The sequence below is a fragment of the Tympanuchus pallidicinctus genome, unplaced genomic scaffold, assembly GCF_026119805.1.
Source record: "Tympanuchus pallidicinctus isolate F22 unplaced genomic scaffold, pur_lepc_1.0 scaffold3, whole genome shotgun sequence".
Lineage (NCBI taxonomy): Eukaryota > Metazoa > Chordata > Aves > Galliformes > Phasianidae > Tympanuchus > Tympanuchus pallidicinctus.
Genome location: NW_026294747.1, coordinates 103,415,083 through 103,431,220, shown reverse-complemented (window position 1 = coordinate 103,431,220; position 16,138 = coordinate 103,415,083). Strand labels below are relative to the sequence as shown.

The 16,138-nt window shown below is 42.2% G+C and overlaps 1 long non-coding RNA gene across 1 annotated transcript in view; it reads right to left on the bottom strand.

Annotated features, from left to right (window-relative positions):
- LOC128086702 (uncharacterized) overlaps positions 1-6,479 on the bottom strand; it is a 75,102-nt gene extending 68,623 nt beyond the window's left edge. The window contains exon 1 of the long non-coding RNA XR_008209486.1: positions 6,443-6,479. This is a non-coding gene — a long non-coding RNA (uncharacterized LOC128086702). The remainder of the gene's footprint in view (positions 1-6,442) is intronic.
- Positions 6,480-16,138: the final 9,659 nt, after the last annotated feature.

Sequence of the window (16,138 nt, the reverse complement as noted above, 5' to 3'; positions counted from 1 at the left end):
GGCTTAAACAGGAGAATAGTCATTAGCAGTTTTCTAAGATTGTCTTATATTGAGGAAAAAGGCACAACTGCTGTTTCACTGGTATTACTGTGCGAACTACAATTACTAATGGGTTCCTAAAATCTACAGTCACTAAATACACACGAATACAATGTCTGAAAGCATTCTGACTTCAGTCTCCATCATTTTCTCATTTTTTACAAGTTGCTAAAAACAGTGTTTCTCAAACTTTTAAAAGCAACACTTATTATAGCAGTCAGAAATAGATATGAGCCAGGAATTCTCACTAACAAGAGGGAGTAAAAACAAAACAACCTTCAGCTACATTAAACACACAGCACATAAAAATCATCCGAGTTGGAAATGTCCGCCAATTACACAGCTAAATTAAATAAGTAGATAATTGATACTAAGTTGAACTGCCATCTAAAGAACTATAAAATCATAGATGGCAGAAGTGAGATGAGGAGAAGGTGTAAAGATAACCCTGATTATGAGTTGTTTGACTTGACCATTTGAACAGCTAATCCTTTGCTAACAGATCTGTTTTCAGAGATATCTCATTTTTTATAAGGCTGAATTAGTTCTTGCCTAGTGTTATATGCAGGATGTTTTTGATGTGGTCTCCAGCATGCAGGGTGGCAGCAGGTTGTTTTATTCTTTGCTTCAGATTAATGAATCTTTAATCACATTGATGGAGAAAGTTAATAGAAAAATTAATGAAAATACAACATCAGTGGCTCTGATGAGTAATGAATAACAATAAGAACAACAGATGCACTCTATTTGATGGCCCAATTTAAAATACTTCATGCCCAATTACAGGCACACTCATTTCCTATAATGCAGACAGCTGGATAAGAAATAGATCATCATTTTTACTTCATGATGACTACAGAGAATACCTAAGGCCATAGCTGGAAGTTTTAAAGAAAATATTTGCCATAGGACAAACGTATGACAAGGAACTCACTCTTCAGCTGGTACAAAAGGTTACATACAAAAAGAAGGTCCCAGGTAGCATTTCCTAAGAAAAATGTCATAAGTGAATCCTGTTTCTAAAACTACCAAAGCCAGAAGGGATGGTCCTTCAACTGCAATACCCATATGCAGATTTCCTGGCTAAGGGAGGCAGTGGCCCTTAAGAGCTTCTTACTCCTTCCCCACTTCTTCTCGTTATCTGCAGGAGCAATGCCTGTCCCTGCTTCATCCTCACTGCTGCCCTTGCTCCAAGGAAGTGTTCCTCTAGAGAAGGGCCAACTAAAGGCCCTTTGTCCTTCATTCCTCTTTTGGACGGCTATTCCTCTTTCAGTAAGGCAGAGACACAACCCTACTTGATACAAGAAACCTCCAGGATCTTCATATTGTCTACACTCCCCAGAACCCCTCTGATTTAAATCACAGAAAAAATAAAATCAAACAAAAGTCAATAAAATAAGCATTCCAAAACAACTCCCTCATAGTAGTTTGGTCTGGACTTTTTTTATAAGTTGGAATTTTAAAACCCTATGACAAATGTAACTGAAGTTAAAAACAGAAGCGTGTTCTCTAGTTTCCTGTTTCCAGAAAGCTGCCCAGGTTTTGGGAGCTTTTCTGCTGGTTTTAGTTCTTTTTGTTGTTTTTCTCTTTGTTTTTGCTAGGGGATACCTGAAGCTTTGTTTCTTTTCAGTCTAAAACTTCTCTCAACCCCTGACAAATTGGTACCTTTGAATGAGAAAACATTCTGCTGGAGAATCTCCAGTTGGCTGTACATGTGTGCCCTCACATGGCAGAAGTTAAAGTAGATAACCTGACAAAAAACAGAGCGCAATAAAATAAGCCTGCAAAACAACCAAGTTTCTGCATCTTAGTTTTGCACAGATTTGTACTGGGTAACTCCTCAGACTGCTATTGATGACTATGAGGAAAGCCTTGGAACCCATCCTAACTGCCAACTGCCAGCTCTCTGCACAGGGCAGGAACACCTCAGAAACCAGTTTGAGTCATTAAACACACCTGAATACCATTAAAGCATAGGGTCTGCTGTTCTGCTACACCAGCTGCCACCTTAATCAGTCTTGATGTGTGGAGTTATTAACCATTTATATGACTATTTTATCTATTCCATAATATTAGGAGAATCTTTTTTCAGACTCACAAACTTGGAAACAGTAAATTTTAAAAGGCCTTAGTCAGAAATACGGTCTGACATTTATCACTAGGTTTCTTACAGGCACAGAAGGGGACATCAGTGAAGTCCTGAAAGTAAGAAAATAAACAACTTCCACATAGCTCTGGTAGGGAGTCAGCAAGAGGAAAAAAATAATCTTCAGACCACTGTTAATGAGAATAACAGTCAAAGGAGAACATGCTAGTTCTTTACAAGTCACCATTGCTAGGGCACTGTGAAGAATGACAACACACACTTGTGTTAATGTACACTGCTCCAAAAGTTAGGCCTCCTATTTATTCCCATAGAAACAGAAACAGATACTAAAAGTAAAATAAAACCATTCGATAGAGAAAATGCTCAGATACAAAACACTATTTTTTCCCCAATGCAGTCACCACCATTAGCTGTGCATTTCTGCTTGCAGTGAACAAGAGCCTGCTTGCTGAGCTCAAAAACCTGTAGCAGCCCAGTTGTCCCAGTGTTTCACAGCTGCTATAATGATGTCATTGCTGAAATGCAATGCCCACTGCTTCATTGTGCACACATCTTCTGTTGGGTCTCCAGAAACATTCAGCTAGCATCAATGGATATCAGTGGGTGCCATTTTTTCCACATGAAGGAATTCAAAAACACACATTTGCTTCAGATGCACGTCTGTGTCAAATGCCATTTTGTCAGACTACCCCTCTGCTGCCGTCTGTCACACAGCAACATGTAACAAAATATTGTCGGGGAAGGTTCAACCCCTACTGCCATACCAACATCCACCTCTGACATCACAGGCCAACTTACAAAAATAGGAGACTTGACTATCAGCCCTCATACACTGCTGAACTGATAGGGTCTCCTCTTTAGCACTCATCATACAGAAATACAGACCTTTCAGGGTGGGCAAGCCTAGAAGCCCACCACAACTGCAGTGCATGTGCCACCCACACAGACACCAGCAGACTGCTGAAACTGATGGCTCTGCCTGGCAGCCAAGCTGAAGCAAAACAAATGGGAGCAGGCAGGAGCAGGGCTGTGTGAAGTAGGAAGTTGAGTGTACAATAGCTCAAGGACTGAGGACAGTCCTGACCTGAAGATCAGGCTACATTTTAGCAATGACCTATACTGAGCTCTTTATGAGCTGTATTAAGATGACTAAAGGAGGGAAGACTCAGGTTGGACAGCAGGGGGAAGTTTTTTACTATGAGTGGTGAGGTGCTGGAACAGCTGCCCAGAGAGGTTGTGGATGCACTTGTGGAGGTGTTCAAGGCCAGGTTGGATGGGACCCTGGGCAGCCTGTTCTGGTATTAAATGGGAAGGTTGATGGCCCTGCATGTGGCAGCAGGGTTGGATCTTTATGATCCTTGAGAACCCTTCCAACCCAAGCCATTCTATGATTCTGTGATAAATCTATGACTGGGGAACCAGGGGACAAGACTAGGGGCCCAACTTTGTGCAAATGCAGGAAACAGCTTCAGGTATACAAGAACTTCATACTACTGTTGCTCTCAGTTTTTCCCCAGCATGCATGTTACCCATGTCATACAGCTATCCAGATTGATACAGTACCCCCTTTTACTACAGTAGAAGAGCTTGTCTTTGTTGAATCAACACAAAAGCTGATCCAAAACAATCACAAATCCTTACATACCAGAAACATGGGAGACAATAACAACTGGAATTAGCACTAACCAGCACCTAGCTCCAGCACTCAGCTCATTCTCATTCTTTCCTCCTGAAAAGTAGCCATGAGTTCTTGGAAGGATTGGTTACAGCCATCCCATCCCCACAGCTAATGGGTGTAATTAGCCCACAGCTGATGCCAACTGTTGTGGGTGAACACAGCTGTCAGCTAAGCTTCACTCAGCCACTCACTCACTCTTAGCTCCCAGAAATGGTGGGAAGGAAAAAGAGAATGGGAAGAATTAAAGTTTAATAGATATAACAAAAATTGCATGCAAGTAAATTAAAATAAAGGACCCTCTCAATACTTCCCACTGGCAGGCAGGTTTCCTGAAAAATGGCTCATCCCATAGAATTCTTCCTTGGGAAGAGAAATGCCATAATCCTGAACAATCCCCTCCTCCTCTTTACCCCAGGTTTTATTGCTGAGCTTAACATTATGTGGTATGGGATATCTGTTTGGAGTCATCTGTTCTGCTGTGTCCCTGGCAGCTTCTTGCTGGTGGGGTATTGTGAGATACAGAGAAACCTGGACACTGTCTAGCACTGCTCAGCAACAGGGAAATCATCAGTGAATTACCTGCACTGCTTTGGTCACAGATCCAAAGCATAGCATTACACAGGTTAGCATAAAGAACTCCAGCCAAAACCAGTACAATAATGAAGCCAGAACTTAATCAGAGAGAATCAAGCCCAAGTCTCCTTAAAATAACTGGGGAAAGGATATCAGTGGAATAGAGATTGTGTGCCTGGACTTTATCCTGTAGGATATATCTGATGAGTTTTAGTTCATGAGCAAAAAGCATGCCAATAGGAAAAGATGCCTATCAAGCTCGTTCTAGTTTTGAAGAACTCCTGTAAGATTGGGGCAGGAGTGTAAGGATACCAAAATATCTGCCTAAAGTTAAGTCTCTGTTTCTTTCTGCACCCCTTAGCTGAAAGGCTTGTGTAGCAGAAAATGCTCAGGGAACAGCAGGGTGCTGCATACAGATCAATTCTCAGCTTGGCAAAGTCATTGTGGACAAACAAATTCACAACAGGCACAGATCTGACATGTTTTCCTAGACTTAAACTCCTCTGCACTGTTCAAATGGTGTCTCTGAGAAGTCTGACCCTTAGCTATGAAACACAGTCAGGAAGTGAGAGCTAAGGATTAACCCTGTTGCTGTAGAGGTTCCACCATCCATGTGGTACCCAAATCTCTTTTTCTACAGTAACTTCAGAAAGTCTTGCCAGATGGTATGATATCAGGTCTCATAGCACTGCATGGGCATGGCTCCATACCACAGCATCACATTTTAAGGGCAATTTATGACCTTGTTTCCATATCAAATCTTGGTTTTCTCTGAAAGAGAGGTTTCCTCATAGCATGAGCAACATCTAGCTTTTGTGTAGATGGGGCCAACTCCACTGGCTTAAAGTACAGTCACACACCCACCTAGATGAGATTCTCTCTTCTACCAGCAGAAGTGCCTATTGCTTCTCTGCCAAAATCTGCCATGCTCTAGCTATACCTGGCTAAAATGCTCAGTCCTGCCACTCAAAATAATTATCATCTGCTGATTTATACTGTACTTATCTTTCTCTATATTGCTTTGGCTTGCTTCTGTTTCATGTGAAGAGGAGCAAGCGAACCTACAATTTACATCAGGCTGCATTTAGGCAGAAGCACAAACTCTCAGGAGAGTCCCTTTCCAACTAAGGACATTTACATCCTGCTTCCTGCATGCTATGTCTTAACATATTTGCTAAGCCATGTGCACTTCAAATGTATTTCAGAACTGGGCATTATTATGTGGCAGTCAGGCGACCTGAAATCTCTGCCACCAAAACATGGCCCTTTTCTTTCCTCACTTTTTTTTTCCTCTTTTCAAATTAAAATCCCAAGATCTGCTCTTTCAGAGGATACTTTCACAGACCAGCTCTGCTTCTGTGTGATGCAGCCATCACTCCTGCTGCTTCATCAATAACACATGCATAGCTGTAAGCAAACCATGCATCGATCCTTAGTCAAAACAACAATTTCTCAAAACATTTTAGGACTACTAAAGGCTCATACAGAGTGAAAGGATGAAGGCAGGAGGCAAAGGCAGAGAGCTTGTCCTACTCACCCACATGGACTGCAGCAAGAAGCAGTCTTCTTGCCTGCTTGCTCTGAGCTGGAGCTTGATGCTGGCAGGTCTGAGTTCTACAACACTTTGAGTTACACCAGACATGTCCAACCTCAGACCCACAGGCCACAACACGACTCGGCACAGTTTGCAAGGCAGCTTGCCCCCTACCCTGTGCCATCATGGTGGCAGCTCAACCTCAGGCTCCTTCCCTTCACTCATGCTACCACATCTGATACCTTCATAAAAGCAGGAACTGAAAAAAAGTCTGTCTCTCAGCAAAAGCTCTTAAAAAAAGCCAAAACTCAAGCAGACTCTACCATACAAACTATTTAGGTGATAGCAAACCTGACTGCAAAACCACCAAAACCACTTACTGATGGTGAGTTTATTTGGCAGCATTTGGGAAGTGTAGCAGATATAATGCATCCTTGTGGCAATTAGGCAGACCAACACAACAGGAAGATCTGCACGATAAAAAGGTGCTATAAGAAAAAAGACTGCTTACCCATATAGAAGATTCCAAGTTCACACACGAAAGCTCCACCAGCTCCACCAGCAAGAGACCCTTCCCTTCTGGCAGTCAGCCCTTAAATGGGGTCTAGGAGGTGCAGCCAGGCTCCACCCCTTTGGTCACAGCTGAATCGCCTTCACCTGTGCTCCATGGCTGACTCAGTGCTCGCCTCAGGTGAGCAATCAGTGGTTTGGGCTGTGACTCAACAGTTCCCATAAAGTCCAGTTAAAAAAATGGATTTTTCTTCTCACCAGATTGTAGTCAGGTGAACTGAAGCAACAAAAAAATCTATTGAAAGACATTTGGAGAGTAGAGCTGCTAATTTCAAATGCTATGCTTTGGCGAGAGGTGAAAGTAGCGATGCTACAGACATGGCTTAACTTGCCATTTTCATTAGAGGCATTGATAACAAATATAATGTTGCTGAAGAAATGGCTGCTGTGCTACCACTGGAAGACACAACTAAATCTCTTGATATCTATAAAGTGGTAAAAATTACATCAAAGCAATTTTCTTTAGTCCTTTTCAACACACCTGGTATAGCTACTGATAGCTACTGGATGATCGTAGAGCTGGTGATTCTATGATTCTATGGTGCTCCAGTGATGGTTGGTAAAAAAGAGGAACTTATAAAATTAATAGAAGATGATGCAATTGCCACTGGCAGCTCACGTTTGATGAAATAGCACTGCATCATACATCAAGAAAAATAATGTGTGAAAGCCATAAAAATGGATAATGCCATGCAAATCATCAGAGCTGAGAATTTTGTGAAGTCCAGTGGATTGAATCATTGCCAGTTCCAGGAGTTCCTTAAAAGTGTGCGTGCTGATAATAAGAACATCATTTACTTTTCGGAAGGAAGGTGACTGAGTCAAGGTCAAGTGCTAAAAAGATTTTATGATTTGAGAAATGAAACCAAGTCATTTACGGAATCAAAAGGAAAATTTGTGCTAGAAGTTGAAGATGAAAAGTGCTCACAGTTTTAGAATTTTTGGTGGATTTGACCGCTCACATAGATGAGTTAAACATGTGTCTTCTAGGTGAAAATCAACCTATCTGTGCTATGTTTCAAGCTGTAACAAAGTTCAAAATGAAACTTGAAGTATGGCAAACTCAAGTAATGGCAAATAATTTCATGCATTTTGATGTGTTGGCTAAACACAGCCCTATGAACAGTGAAAAATATGCAGCTGTGCTTTCAGTTTTGATAAAGGAATTTGAGAATAGGTTACAAGATTTCAAAAAATATATATATTTTTTTGTATATCCACAACTCCTTTTTCAGTACGAATAAATACACTGCCTGCACATTTTCACATGCCATGTGTAGAATTGCAATCAGACATTCAACTCAAAAACATTTTATCATGTCTCTTCACCAAACTTCTGTAAGATCTATTTTAGCAGATAAAGATATCCAATGTTTCACAACCATGCCTTATTCCTGTCCTTGCTTTCTGGCAGTACATCTATTTGTGAACAACTGTTTCAAGGCTGATTCACAGAAAGAGTAATATTTCAATAAAAACCTGTGATGAATATCTTGAGAGCTCACTGAAAATTGCAACCACTTGCACTGAACCAGAGACTGATGCATTAGTTTCACAAAAACAAGGTCAAATATCCCACTAGCCTTATGTATTTGATGCTGTTTTTTAACTTTCAATAAAAAATATATTAAAAAATGTTTTGTCACTTATATACATTAACTCAGTTATGTATTTTATATGCAGCGCAAGACAATTTCTCTTCTCTCAGTGCAGCTCGGGCAAGCCAAAAGGTTGGACATCCATGAGTTACATGAACCCCTTCAGAATTAGTCAGAAATGGTTCCAAAGAGGCTGCTACATTGTTTGAAAGAAGAAATATAGAGTTCCAGGAAGCACATGCTGTTTATAGATGCCTCCATAGTGCATTCTTAAAAGAAGTAAGGAGCCACATCTGGCTTAAACAGAATCACAGAATCGCAGGGGCTGGAAGGGACCTCTGGAGATCATCTAGTCCAACCCTCCTTCTAAAACAGGTTCCCCACAGGAAAGCATCCCGGCAGATTCTGAATATGGCCAGAGAAGGAGACTCCACAACTTCTCTGGGCAGCCTGTTCCAGTGCTCTGTCACTCTCACAACAGAGTTCTTCCTCATGTTCAGATGGATCTTCCTGCGTTCCAGTTTTTGTTCACTGCCTCTTGTCCTGTCACTGCGCACCACTAAAAAGAGCCTGACCCCATCCATGTGACTCCTTTATCTTTAGATATTTATAAACAGTGCTGAGATCCCCTTTCAGCCTTCTCTTCTTCAGGCTGACAGTCCCAGCTCTTTCCTTATAAGTGAGGTGCTCCAGGCCCCTCATCCTCTTTGTGGCCATCCACCAGACTCTCTCTAGAAGCTCCCTGCCTTTCTTGAACTGAGGAGCTCAGAACTGGATACAGTACTTAACGTGTGCTCTCACCAGAGCAGAGTAGCATGGGAGGATCATCTCTCTCAACCTACTTTTTAATGTGCTCCAGGATACAGAGCCAGGCTCACTAGCACCTTGCAAACATGTGTGGCTCTTTGGTGACTTAGAAAACACAGTTGGCACCCACAGAAGGCTGACAAGCTGTTGAGCAGAACTTCTCCTCTTCCTCTCTGTTCACTAAAACAGTGTTGAAAATGGAAGAAAAGGAATAAGCACTGGGGAGACATGCTTGAAACTGGACAAGCCCAGGGTGTGCCTTGAAGACTTCACAGTACCATACAGAGATACTTAACATCATGTTAATACTCAGACTCATACCCTAATGAGAAGCCATAAGACATTATTTATTCATTCTAAACTAATTTGCTTCTATGACGGTGAGACTGGACTACAGCTCCAGCAGAATCTTATTTTTCTCAAGTTGGTTTCATGGGGATGCTCTCCCAGTTGTAATGAGCTGCCTGTCTTCTGCCACTACAATCCAGTGAGAGAAGTAAGACCAGCTGAGAAATACTTTATACTTTGATCTGTCTCAACAAATCAGTTCAACAGCTCTAAAACAGAAACCCCGGGGAGAGGGAAGGGAAAGAGAAGTTCAAGCAGGGAAGTTTTAAATCTGTGTTTGATTTGTTTCACCAGAGCTGTGGTAGTTAAAGAGTAGGAAAAAAATTCGGATTTGTCCATCTTTTTTGAGCTTTCTTAGCTCTCCCAGGCTCCGCTGCACTCCAAACTTTGGACAACTCATCTTTATTATCAGTGATAACAACAAGAACAAGCACACATATTCATATATAAAAGCCCATGGCATTTGAAAAGTCAGGTTCTATAACATGGCAGAGCTGGATTTCTCCTATTGCCAATTTATCATTAGCCCTGTTAACTACTACTTAGGAAAAAGAAAAATTAATTGAACTAAAATATACATTAAGAAAAGGCAGAGGGGGAACCACAAATCTTGCTCCTTGCCTTTGAAGTTAAGCTGCTCCGAATGAGCTAGGCATGAATCCTACCTAAGGGATTTATCCTGCACCTTCCTTTTCAACACTTGCTGTGAAGAATTCATTACAGTCTTGAGCTCTGCCATACTGATGTCTCCTAGCTTTAACATCAGCTTCAGAGAGAATATTTGTATTTTTCTTGCATTTCTTGCTGTTGTTTTTTTTTGTTGCTTGATAATCTGCTGCATGATCTTGGTCAAAGCTATTCTCCCAAGTGAGTCCACCTGCTAAGAGCTGATGAAAATAACCTCCTTGCACAGGGAATGCACTGTGAAACACCTGGGAAAGTCATTAGCAGGAATGTGGTGCTACTGAACACCATTTTCCTACACGATCAGCAGTTCCCTGGAAAGAGGGTAGAAATGTTAAAATTTTCAGAAGCAAAGGAGAGAGATTTAAAAAAAAAAATAAGCAGATTTCAGTCGCAAAGCTCCACAATACCAACACCCTAAACTATCCTCATTTTCCTACATATCAGTGCCACTACAGCAATTTCTAGATACTAGTATGTGTTAGAAGCTGAATCAGTGCACACAGAAGGGCACAGGTGTGCAAAGCAGTGATATCTCAGTGAAGGCCCACAGCTGTAGCTCACACTTACGTTACTCTGTGTGAAAGAAGGAGTTACAAGGGCTTTGTACGTCAGATGGCAGTGTTGCTGCCCACTTATGTTTTATAAAGGATTGCTTGGATGCAACACACAAGCAGAACAGTCAAAGGGACGTGCCAATTAAAATAATGTTAAAATCATGTTTGGTATCTAGTGTCTCATAACCAAAAGCATATTAGCTAACCTGAGTGCCAGCAGCATGTAGGATAATTATGGTAAGGGGAAAATATATTTTCCTGTGTATAGGCTGTTTTTGTACTTTTAATACCACGTTCCATGTCCAAGATCGTTTAGCTATGAAAACTGTTGTAAAGGAAAAAAAATCAGTTTGAGAAATAGTGAATTTAAAATCTACACAATTCAGAGCAAAGTTTGGAGATGGTGACAAAGCTTCAAGTATAACTTTTCCCCTCCACTGATTTGGATGGTGCTCCTTGGCAGCTGAGAAAGGACACGTGAGAAGGAGGAAATAAATAAAAATGAATAAATTAAAGGCATTCTGAAGCAATACTCAATGAGCTAATTATTTACACTTGCCCTTGTTGGCATTATCATACATGCACTGATAGCAGAGACATTAGAAAACTGGAACATAACATGATTTTAATTATCTGGTTTTTCAGAAGGACTTAATGTCAGGCTAATGCAACTTCCATATGTGCCCAGCCTATTTCTATAGCAACAGGATGGAAATGAAAAAATGCTGCTAGGGCATATTGTAGCACCCAGTGCATTAAGCACAGGTATGTGCTGATGCTACCCACCCCTGGCTTGCAGTCCACTAAGTGTCAAGTGTGGCATGCCTGCTGTGCTGGGACCACAAGCCTTGCAGGTGCCGGGCTGGCTCGGTCTGCACAAGTGACCAGAAGGCCACATCACTGCATGTCTGGGGTGTCGGCAACAGGCACTATTTGCAAATGAAGTGTGGATGTAGCTGACAGACAGGAATGCGCATCTGTCAGTGCAGTTGGGCCTGCCAATGACATTCACAACTAGCTGAAAGCCACTGACAACACAGGGCTCTGCTCTCAGGTTTGGGACTTCAGCATGGGGTGGCACGGGCCCTAAATGCTCTTACAGGCTGCCAGACACCATATCCCTATGGAACAGGCTTGCCAAGGTGCCAGGCACAGACAAATGGCTGCTAAGAAGAGACACCTGGGTGTGATTCCTGGATTGCTGTGACTCGTGGCGCATGGAATCAAAAGTGCTCTGCTCTCTGTGAGTGACAGGGAGCACACAGAGCACACACCAGATATTTCCCTTGGCTCCACCACATCTCTAATTCTGAGAAAAGTCATTCTGTGAGAAAGCATCCCAGGCCTTTTCTCTCCAGCTGCGACCCCTGGGATACGCTGCACTGATGCATGTTGAAAGGATGCATTCTGCTCTTTAATGCTGCCCAGTAAAACATATTGGGGATCCAAAGAGTGGGTGATAACAGGAGACAGCAGGCAGTGCTCACAGTCATCGGTCTCCCTGGAAAGATTTCTGTTCCCTGGGTGCCCTTTATCCCACTTCTCCCTGCCTGAGAGCTGGACGCTGGGCTGCTCTAATTGTCTTGTCTCCCCTCTGTCAATAGAAAGAGGAGCTGAGACTTAAAATGAACCATCTATTCTACCCAGACACTGCGCTCTCTGCAAAGGATTTGTCTTCACTGTGAGAACCTGAGGTAATAGCTCTTCCCCTAATGAAGGCAGCAGCCGCAAAGGGACGTGTGCTGTTCAGGCAGCACCGGCTGGGGCTGGCTCTAATGGTGCTTTTTTCTGCCTGCGTTTCTGTGTGAGCTCAAAAGATCAGTCCTCTCCCGCAGAAACGCTCCCACCATGTGGTTATTAGCATCGCTTTCATCTCCCCTCTGGATCTCGGGGGTAACAGAGAGTTAGGCATCCTTTTCCTAGTGATCTTATTCGTATTGCTAGCATTAGAAATGCCCTGGCACCTCATGCAAGACCACACCTGGCCTTTTTGTGCTTGTGCTGTGCAAAGATTGCAGCAACAAGCACAGAGAGCAGGCAGCCGGGCTGTAACTACTCTTGCAGGCCATGTTGCTGCCGCAGGCACATGCCCACTGCTGCAGAGGCTTTGCAACAAGCTTCTAGCAACGTTCTGCCTGCACGACCTCCCAGAAACTTCTCAATCCCTTCCCTCTTATTTACACGGAGCACAGCTCCACAACACAAAGAGGAGGGGAGGAGGTGAAAAGAACGGTGAAGACAGGGAGGGGTCTGGCGGGTACATGTGAAGAGCTGCTGAGGGCCCTTGATTTGCTCAGCCCAGAGCAGAAGAGCTGTGCCAGGGGAGAAGTGGGTTGGGGGTTAGGGACAGGGTCTGCAGCAGAAGGCGGTGAGCATGGAACAGCCTGCCCAGTTACCTTGCTCTCAAGTATTTCTGCTACTTCTGAACACAGAAGAAATTCTCAGCTTCTCACAGAAAGCTGCATTCCTTCGCACATTTTAAGACAGTCACTGATACCTTCATATTTAAACACCACTCCCTGTTTTGTAAAAAAAACCTCTTGCTTTACTGATAAATTACAGCCTTACCAATAGAGTCCTGCACTGGGTGAATGGTTGAAAAAATTGAGCTTCTCTCTACACACTCATCCTTGGTCAGTGTGAGTTACTCTCACCAAGAGACATTTATGCTAAACAGATACACACATGAAAAGAAAAAACAGAAAAATTAGTTCTTTGATCCAAACCCCAATTATTTCTTCAGCAAGGAGAGGCAATGCTTCTAGTTCTGTACCACAGAACATCTGCTGTAGCACGAGACAGGCTTCTGAAAAATACAGTTCCTGTCCAGGGGAGCAGAGAAGCACATGAATAAATGATAGGACAACTCTTAGATCAAAATTTTTCCAATGCAGTATGAATGCTTCATGTCCAGAGCTCATTCCACTGTAGTGTGACAGCTCTGATGCCTGCAACATCTTTATTTGTGCATCAGCAGTAACTCCTTCCACCACATGCCAGTTATATATAAGCTTTCGGTCCCAGTGGACTGAGGAAATAAAAATCTACACATGAAATACTTAAAACAGACAATTTTTTTCCTCCTCTCCATCTCCAGGACAGCAGGAAGGCTCCAGGTTTATCCAAATGTCCAAATTTACCTGAGTGTCTTCCATATAATTTGGACCCCTTTGTCATTTCCCAATAATGCACTGATAATTTTAGCCCAGCAGAAGAAGGCAGCGAGCCCTGTGTTGTGTGATCTTCCAATCTCTATGCCAACAAAAGAGGCATCAGTCCCCATAGTGTTGGGGATGTGCTGCCCGGTGGTGTCATGCGCCTGGTAGGAAAAAGCAACACTGAACTGCAGCACACTTCACAGATCAGCCTTTCATCTGCACAGATGAAACAAAAAAGAGCAGCCATTTGCATGTATAGGAGGATGGTTCAGGTGCTGCACGTGAACTTCATGCAATTTCATTCCTTAAGTACAGTCAGGAGCTGAATCTCGAGGGGGATTTTGGGCAGGGAAGCTCTGGGCTCCCCAACAGGGATGCTGATGGTGCTCTGCTTCATTTCCTGTTACAACAATGCACCAAGCAGGTATGCGTGCATTACTCTAACCTCTGCTGTTTCTAAGAACCTTACAAATATGTACTTCCATACAAATATGTACACACAAATATATGCATACAAATATGCAGACTTTAAGATTTGATCTCATGGTTTCGCAACCAATAGTATCGTCTGTGGTGCTGAACATAATTTCCTTTAAATTCCCATTGCAATCTCCACTAGAGGATATGACACTTTTTTTAATGCTGGAGCCGGAATTTGTCAAAATTTACCAATTAAGATTTGATCTCAATGTCAATTTTTTCTCTCCTTGATTCTTAGATGAGATAATTTGGTGTCCAAATAACTGCATGAAATTTAACACGTCAATGATTATACTGTGACCTCCTTCACTGTGTCCTGTTACCAAATCATTCCCTCAAAGGCTCAGCAACACCAAACGTGGGAAACTGAAGCACAGTTCACAGGAGATTTTGTAAAATCTTCAAGTTTTTATTTGAAAGGCTTCAGAAAAGAAGCCTACATCTTTTCTCATCTTTATGAACATTTTTACTCAAACATACAAAGAAGGCCCTTTCTCCCACCGTGTGTCTCCCTGTGGCATAATGTTTTACTCCAGTGGGATTGAAGTCAGTGGGAGCTAAATACAAAATTTGTAGTCTCATCTACTATCGATGCTATCACACTGAACCGGGCCAGTTGCTACAAGCAAAATTGCCAAAGGATTTCATGTCTGTCTTTTTCCTAGGAAGATATAGTTCTTCATCATGGTGGAGGTGATCTGGTGTAGATTTGCAAGCTAAACCTAGCTACTGCAAGTGCCTTGATTCAAACCCACATTTCACCCTTAGGGTTGAAAAAAAACATATAGGCTTAGGAACTGTGAATTCTGCTTTTTATCTCAGGATACACAGGGCTCTTTGAGGGGACTCTTCTGAAGCATTCCTCTAGAGAATTGTTTAGTAGAGTTCAATGGAGATAATTTCTCGGCTGGGGAGCATTTATCTTTGCTATAACATTGTCCTACGCTTACATTTCCTTTTTACAACTGTCTTTTGTAAAACTGCAACCACAACATAAAAGACAAGGTGGTTGGTTTTTTTTTTTTGACTTGCTTTCCTAAATCTGTAGCCCTTAAAACTATTCCTCAGATACACAAGGATGAGCTAAGGTTCAGTGCTTCATGAAGAACAAGCAGGCTTGCAGCTGATCTGTCAATGAAAACTGGGAAAAGAAGACTTCAGTTCTGCTTTCCAGCAAGCCATCCATGAGTTTACCCAGAACAGCTGCTGTTCTTCAGCCTAAGAGCTAATCTCAGGTGCTCCACTGCAGTTTATTCATACAGTGCCTCCATCAATTAACCTCTGTTAAGTCAATTACAAAACACTGTAAAAAACACTCTTAGTAGCAACTATATCTGACGCTCAGAAAAGCCAGGACATTTGACCTAAAATTACAGATTATATAAAAATAAAGTCACCTGAAAAAGTATTTCAATTACTATCAGCTAAAGGAAAAACCTCTTAGCACAAAAGCGTTGTTCAAACATAATTACTCTTTACAAAGCTAATGAACAATTACATGCTACAGAGAAGAAATGAAAGATGATGGAAAGCTATCATGAGGCACTTCCCACTGGAAGGCTTATTACATCCTCAGCATGGCATTACATCCCTCTCGGAGCAGCAGAACAACATGCTGCATGAGGCCAGGAATGGTTGGTTGTTTGTACAGTTAGAGGCATTTGGCACAAGGATGAAAATTAAGCTCATGTTAGACTTTCCTCCTCCTCCTGATTCTTACAAGTTTTTTTACAGGCTGATGCCAGATGATATCAATGCTTTTTAATTCATTTATTAAGCACTGGATGATGACTGTTGCTTTAGAGAAGGGCTGTATCTAGTCAGGCCTGAGGCTCATCACCAGTCATCTGTAACAGCATCTGGAGAAGGGTTAAGAATAGGGCAATTATGTGATATTTCTTTAGGCTATTATCTGTCTCTATGTACACAGGTTCTCTGTATCTAGCAACCTTCAGTACCCATATTTGAAGCCAAGCCTAACATCCCACAGCAAGCAGTGGAACAG